A 7,882-nucleotide genomic window follows, 5' to 3' on the forward strand; every position below is an offset into this window, starting at 1 on the left:
GTGTGAGGATTTGAACTCAGTGAGCCACATTCATCACTGATGTAACATAATTAAAGTAAGTGGAACAACTAGGGATGAATCTCATCCATCATCTTTGATCCAGAATGTAGACACTGTACTAGATAACGTGATTTTTTTAATTTAGATGTGGTGTTGCAACTTTTGAAGTGCTATATTTTTCAGTGAATAAAATAGAAAATGACTTAAAAAACAAATTAAACTAGAATTATAAATGGTACAGGTAGCAATGCCTCTAGTTAAGTCAGCCCAACACTTTCCATTATAAGAACCTATATTCAATTGCTTATAACTTTGACAAACTTTAACCATTTAGACTTCAATTTTCCATGCATGCTGTCTCCCTCAGGATGCATTTCATGGGAAAATTTCAGTGAAAATCGTTCAACCATTTCTCAGAAACAGATTAAGCAAATATACACAGTTTTGCTAACGTTAAAAATGTTGTACAACCATTTGGTTGAGAAGCTGTAGTGCTTCCAAGTGTAGGAATAGAGAATTGAAATTTGGTGAGAGGGCGGAACATATAGGCTGGCATCAGGGATATGTCTTTCTGCTATCCTCATGAAAATCTGCCTTAATTGGGCCAAGTTGTGAGCCTCTGAAAACACTCTGTGGGAGGTTGGGTCTGGGACTGGGCTGTGAAGCAAAGAGGGGCGGGACTCAGGAGAAGGGACTGGGATGAGGAGCTGAGGGAGGATAATGGACTGGTATAAGGACAGATGAAAGAAACTGGTATAGAAGTGGCAAGACTTGGAGAGACAGGCAAAAGAACCTGTAACTATTAAGAGTACATTGCCCTCGGAATCTGAAATAGGACACAGGATTCCTAAATTTCACCTTTCCTCTGCTATTAGCAAATTATTGTTAAACCCACTGGCAAAATGTGGAGCATCTCCTAGTTCTGGTCCATAGAGAGGATGACAGCCTACTACTGCTATCAATTACTGTGTTAGCCCACGTGGCAGAGTCTGCGTGCTGTGATAAGAGAAGTGGGGAGTCAATATGGCTCCACATGATGGAATTTCTGTTTTTTTCAGTTTGCTTTTTGTAAACTTAGGAAATTGCATATAAAATCTACATAAAAAGAACATTAAGGTTGCAAAGTCAAGCACTCAAAAGTTAGGATATACCAGAATTAAGTTAACCTGTGCTAATCATTATGATAGACTTTAATTGCATGATCACATACGGTTTTTTCCCCAGGACCCCTGCCTCCTTCAGCAGATAAAATGGATCTGTTCTGGGATGAATCAGGGTTGGATAGCTAATTAGCCTCTTATCTGTAGGACCTGTATCTCATTTGTAACTGAAGCTGGAATGTGTGTAGTGAATGAGGCAGGGGATTTCAGGAAGAGAAAGAATGATTTCATAGTTAAGGCAATTGAATGCCACCCCGAATTCTGTTCCTTCCTCTGCCTTTTTCATCAGAGAAAGGCATAACAAGATTCAAAGGTTGGAAGATGAGGCTAGATAAATTCAGACTTGAGATAAGGTACACATTTTATTTAATTAACCACTGGACGAACTTACCAAAAGACTTGTGGAAGTCTTCAAATCAAGATTGGATGTCTTTCTTAAATATGTACTCTAGCTCATTCATAAGTTATGGTCTTGATGCAGGAATTGCTGGGTGAAATTACTTGGCTTGTGTTATACAGGAGGTCAGATTAAATCAATGGTGCCCAAACTTTTCCTATTGCGCCCCCCATCAGTAATGGAATCTGTCCACGTCCTCCCTCCATTACAGCTCTGTTGGCTCAACAGAGGAGCTTGGGCTGAAGGTGGAGCTGGGAACAGAACTGAGGATGAAGTAGGAGCTGGAGTTAGAGGCAGAGCTGGCCTGGGAATGAGGGCAGAGCTGCGGCTGGTGTCAAAGTTGGGCTGGGGGCGGAATAGAGCTGGAGCTGGGGGGCACTCACTCCCCGCCCACCATGGGGGCTGGCCCAGGCCCTGACGTGTGCCCCCCCGAATGTTTCCACTCGCCCCCCCAGGAGGGTATGCCCCACAGTTTGGGGACCACTGGACTAGATGATAAGAATGGTCTCTTCTGCCCTTGAAATGTATGAATTTATGATTTTTCCTACAATTTCTCCATGAACAAGACACTTATTAAAATTATATTTTGCATTGTTTTTAGAAGGATTAAAACCCAAAATCTGTAGTAAGATACATGCATGTACACCCTTGTACCTGCCCAAAGTCCCACAGACTTCATTGAGGCTCCACACGTGAGGGAGTGTGACTATGCACATCTGACTGCAGGACCAGGGCATGCAGAATTTCATCAGGACTGAAGTTCCAATGTTAGGTATTGGCAAGTCAAATCCCCAGATTCTCCACATCATGTTTGTTGCTACCTAGATAGTAACCGTGATATTTTGCTCTCCTACAGCATCTTACATCTGAGGATTGCACAGTGCTACTCTGACTGTTGTTTTATTGGAATACTAAAAAAGAGAGAGATGGAGGAACTCAGACTTCAGGTGCTGAGCTAATTCAGTGTATGCTAGATCATTAGGGCAGAAAACTACTTTGTGTACTTATCATAAAAGCTATTTCCTGTTATTCTGTAAAAACAATTATCCATTTAAAAGCTTTGAAATTTCACATCAGTGTGATTTCTTATTTCGTTGTACAGTATGATGAAATGAAATGGAATTCCTTTAAATTTGCCCTTCATCTTGACAAAGATATCAATTAACTACTTTATATTAGATCCTTCTACATTATGGATTAGAGAATACCTTTTGTTTATCTCAGAAATTTTTGCAATTAGCTATCTTGGCCTCAGTCCTGCAGTCCTTCCTCAGACAAAACTTCAGTGGATGTTTACCCTCGTAACAGATGCAGGATTGGGCCAATTATGTTAAATTTAGTTCCATATTTTCCATAATGTGATTTTGTATGTGTGTGTGTGTTCTTTGGCTGAATTTTGCACCTAATATTTATTCTTCTGACATTTTAAGTATGGGAAGGAAAAATATCCTAGCCTTTTTTTAAAACTTTCCTTTCATATCATCTTTTTCCATGGGAGACCCACAGCATCTATAATGAGCCTAGAGACTTGAAGCATAAAAGGAACCTGGAACTCCCAGTCAACAGTAAAAGTTACTCAGCCTACAGTATACACTGGTGGCATGCATTATACTGAGCTTATGTGCAGTGTCTTGTGATATCCTGTAATGTGGTATGGCAGTGGTCTATAAGACTGTTTCTCAAACTGTGAGTCAAGCCTTCCCAGGGGCCAAAAGGATTAGCTGGTGGGAAGAGAAGGAGCACAAATGAACATTCAGTTGCTCTCCAGAGTATCAACTTTAGTAATTTTTTAAATAAGAAGTCTCTACCTGCTATGATTGCAAAGAAGAACTTCAAAGCATCTGGCAAGTGTGACCAGTGTAGAGATGTCCACCTGAGTTTGCAAAGACCCTGAAGCAATAGCCTCATTCATGTCAATGTGTCCTAATTCAGGTATCACGATATTTTAAATGTCACTATCATTAACTATTACACTGCTCAAAGCACATAAGAAAGGAGAGAAAGTGTTTATCATATGATGATCTATACCAGCAGTTCCCCAAGTGTGTATATGGGGAGGGAGGAGGAAGCATGAAGGACTAGTCAGGGGGTGCAGAAGATAAATTAATTAAGATGTGTAGGCTTTTAATAATGCACAATGGGTTTGCAGTTGGTTTAATTTTTCTGAAGGGAGGCTTATCTTTTGAAATGTGAGAAACACTGCTTTAAGACCTAGGAAAGTAATATTAGCAGTTTCTGCTTCATTCATAGATTATAAGGCTAGAAGGGACCATTGTTATCATGTAGTTTGACCTCCTGCATAATGCAGGCTATAAGACTTTCCTGGATTAATTCCTGTTTTAACTAAAGCATATCTTTCAAGAAAATATTCTATCTTGATTTAAAAATTTCCAGTGATGGAGAATTCACCACAACACTGTAAGTTGTTTCAATGGTTAATTACCCTCACTTAAAAAATTGCATCTTATTTCTTGTCTGAATTTGTCTGGCTTCAACTTCCAGCCATTAGATTTTGTTATATCTTTGTCTGCTAGACTGAAGAGCCCACATTGTCAATTTTCTGTTCCCTGGGTAGGTACTTGTAGACTGAGATCAAGTCACCCTTAACCTTCCCTTTAGTGCAAAGTGATTGAGTGACAATTACCATGGAGACCATAACTGATTTTTTTGACTGATCTAATCTATGCCAAGTTTTACAAGGATAAGGACTGACATATGTCTCGAAAGTGGCTGAACTTGTCATTCTGCCAACATTCTTCTTGCACACACACCTATCCCAGTGAGGCCTTTTTCCATATACTTGATATTAGAGTCTTTGGATTTACATATGGAGAGAGCTAAAAGACTTAAGACAGTTTATTCAACTTTTGTTTAATTTGAAATCAATTCCTTTAGCAATGCCATTGTTAAGAGACCATGTCTAAGTGATTCTCTCAGTGCATTTCACATTGCTATGATGTGGTAGGTAGTCCTCAACCAAGAACGTCATGTCAAGAATCATTCAACCCAAGAAAGAGCAGCTTTCCCTGGTCATCTTCACTGATGATTCTGTTACAAACATATGCAAAGCAGTCTTGTGGTCCTTGCCACATAAATTAATAAAGTACTGTTGTTTGGACTGAGCTTCTAGGGCAGAATTCCACTTTGAATTCCAGTGTGAATGGTCTCACACTCTGGCAAAATCAGATTCTGAAGCAGGGGAGCTACTCTTGCCTACCTAGATTTTTTTGTCTGTTAGGATTTCCCTTATGTTAGTTGGTCAAATTTTATAAAGTTTTGTTTTCTGAAGGCATTCTCAGGCCATTTGTTTTTAACCTTGGGAGGCTTTCTTTTCACATGAGATCGGTAAATAAACAAAAAAATAATCTTGTTTCTTGTCAACATTGGCCTTACTCATAATGACAATGGTTTGTGTTTATATTTATGATAATCCTATGGGACATCCCTCAAGCTATTTACACTCCAAGAGTAAGATTCCTGTGATGATAGTGTCTTCAGAGAAGGGACAGTTAAGTGTAATTCTGCTCCTTTGACGATATAATCTCTCAGGATTCTCACTCCTCTCAGAGTTTGCGGTTCTGCCTATGGTGAGATGTTTTGTGGTTATACATATATTATTTGTTTTTTTTGTGTGTGTTTATCCTAACTGGAGAAGTTGGGTGGCGAGGTTAGTGCCTCAACCTTTCACTCAAAAAAATAACTGACTGTTGGTGGTAGTTGGGCTATACTACACTCACTCAAAGTGTTTCACCTGCTTTTATGTGTGCAAAAGAAATGATGAGGGTACAGTCATCCAGAATCTTTAGCTTTGTCCGTTCTGACAAAGAAACATAGGAATCACCATACTGGATCAGACTTGGTCCTTCTAGTCCAGTATCCTGTCACAGACCGTGGCTAGTACTACATGCTTCAAAGGAAGGTTCAAGAAACTCCACATTTGGCATACATGAAATAATTTGATCCCTGTGAGGATCTCATTCTAATCCCTACTAGTTAGAGATTGGTTTGAATCTTGAAGCACAGGGTTTTTATATCCCTTTGAATAATATTTCAACATTAATTATTGTGTGTGTATATATATATCAAATCCCTCTTTGATTCTTGCTGTGTTCTTGGTTCAATGGCATCCTGTGTCAATGAGTTCCACAATCTAGTTATGTGTTGTATAACTTTGTTGTGCATGTTCCATTTGTCTAAAAACAGGACTGCTTCCTTTCTGGCCACAGTAGTACTTTTCTCCAGCTTTGATTAAAGTTCCTTTATCTCAAACTCTAAAAATACCCAGTAATAGGCCCCTTCATTTGGAATCTTGACTGGGGGTTGTTTTTCTTGGTCTTTCTAGCTCTAAAATGACTAGCTTTTGGTACTTGAAACTTTACATATAGTTGCATGTCCTGAAAAATTAGTACATATACTACTGTTTAAAAATATGCCGTTGTATAGAATTAAGGCCTCATTTTCAGAAGTGCCAAGCATTCCGAACTCCATTTGAATCTGAAATTCAGGCCTAACGCTTTGGAGCCTAGGATTTTCTGGTGTAAAGTACTCTTTTATATCCTGACCATTTCTGAAAGTTCTGAAGAAATGCTGGCATTTCATCAGCTGTCAAAGTACTTGCAGCTATCTGATACCAAAAACAAGAGGCACCATTTTGAAGTCTGAAAGATATATAATTTAATATCTCACAAAATGTTGAAAATACAACAATAAAGACACAATGGTCTTACCTTACTTATTAAGTAACAGCAAGCTTTAAATATTAAAGTTGGATGCCAAGGCTCTTTTAATGGCAGTTTGCCATTAAAAAGGAGTTGCTTCCACCAGTTATAGCCAGGGGTTGGCTTTTCAAACAAGTATGGTATTTGTGAGTCGGCATAGGCAAAAGGTATTAGGAAACCATGGAACATCAACTAGGAAATAGTTTTAACAACATATGCACCCGTAACATATATGCTGCGAAAGTTTACCAATGTTCCTGTTTAATGGCTTATAGAAATTGGGCCACCCACACAGTTATAGGGTCCAAAGGAATCTTGAAAGCCATTGCAATGAAGCCATACTTTCTTCAATTTAACATGCTTATTTGAGGGCCTGCGTGATACAAGAGGTTTTGTTTTTTGTTTTTTGTTTTTTTAAAACTGCTCCGATCAGTGTAAAAATTTGCAGCACCCAGGACAGAGACATGCATACAGCTGCTGACAGGCAGCTGGAGAGGGAGAGAAACATCAGTGAAAAACTTATCTCCCTAATTAACATAATAAAGGTGGTGACAGTATCATAATGTTTTAGCTAGCATAAAACAGGACTTAGTTTTAGGAATTAAGGCTTTCAATAAGGAATAAATAATGATAGTTTAGAGCTGAAAATTAGGGCTGTCAAGCGATTAAAAAAATTAATCACGATTATTCGCAAGATTAATTGCACTGTTAAACAAAAATAGAATGCCATTTATGTAAATATTTTTAGATGTTTTCTACATTTTCAAATATATTGATTTCAATTACAACACAGAACACAGAGTACAGTGCTCACTTGATATTTATTTTTAGTTACAAATATTTGTGCTGTAAAAAATAGTATTTTTCAGTTCACTTCATACAAGTACTTTAATGCAATCTCTTTATCGTGAAAGTGCAACTTACAAATCTAGAATTATGTACAAAAATAACTGCGTTCCAAAAAAAACCAATGTAAAACTTTAGAGCCTACAAGTCCACTCAGTCCTACTTCTTGTTCAACAAGTCACACGGACAAACAAGTTTGTTTACATTTGCAGGAGATCATGCTGCCCGCTTCTAGTTTACAATGTCACCTGAAAGCGAGAACAGACATTCGCATGGCATTGTTGTAGCCGGTGTTGCAAGATATTTACGTGCCAGAGGCACTAAAGATTCATATGTCCCTTTGTGCTTGTAGGCTCTAAAGTTTTACATTGTTTTGCTTTTGAGTGCAGTTATGTAACAACAAAAAATTCTACATTTGTAAGTTGCACTTTCATGATAAAGAGATTGCATTACGGTTCTTGTATGAGGTGAATTGAAAAATACTATTTATTTTGTTTATCATTTGTACAGTGCAAATATTTGTAATAAAAATAATATAAAGTGAGCACTGTACACTTTGTATTCTGTGTTGTAATTGAAATCAATATATTTGAAAATGTAGAAAAACACCCAAAATATTTAATAAACTTCAATTGGTATTCTATTGTTTAACAGTGCAATTAAAACTGCAATTAATCACAATTAATTTTTTTAATTGTGATTAATTTTATTGAGTTAATAGCGTGAGTTAACTGCAATTAATCGACAGCCCTACTGAAAAT

The sequence above is a fragment of the Terrapene carolina genome, unplaced genomic scaffold (genome assembly GCF_002925995.2).
Source record: "Terrapene carolina triunguis isolate 2854851 unplaced genomic scaffold, T_m_triunguis-2.0 Scaffold111, whole genome shotgun sequence".
Lineage (NCBI taxonomy): Eukaryota > Metazoa > Chordata > Testudines > Emydidae > Terrapene > Terrapene triunguis.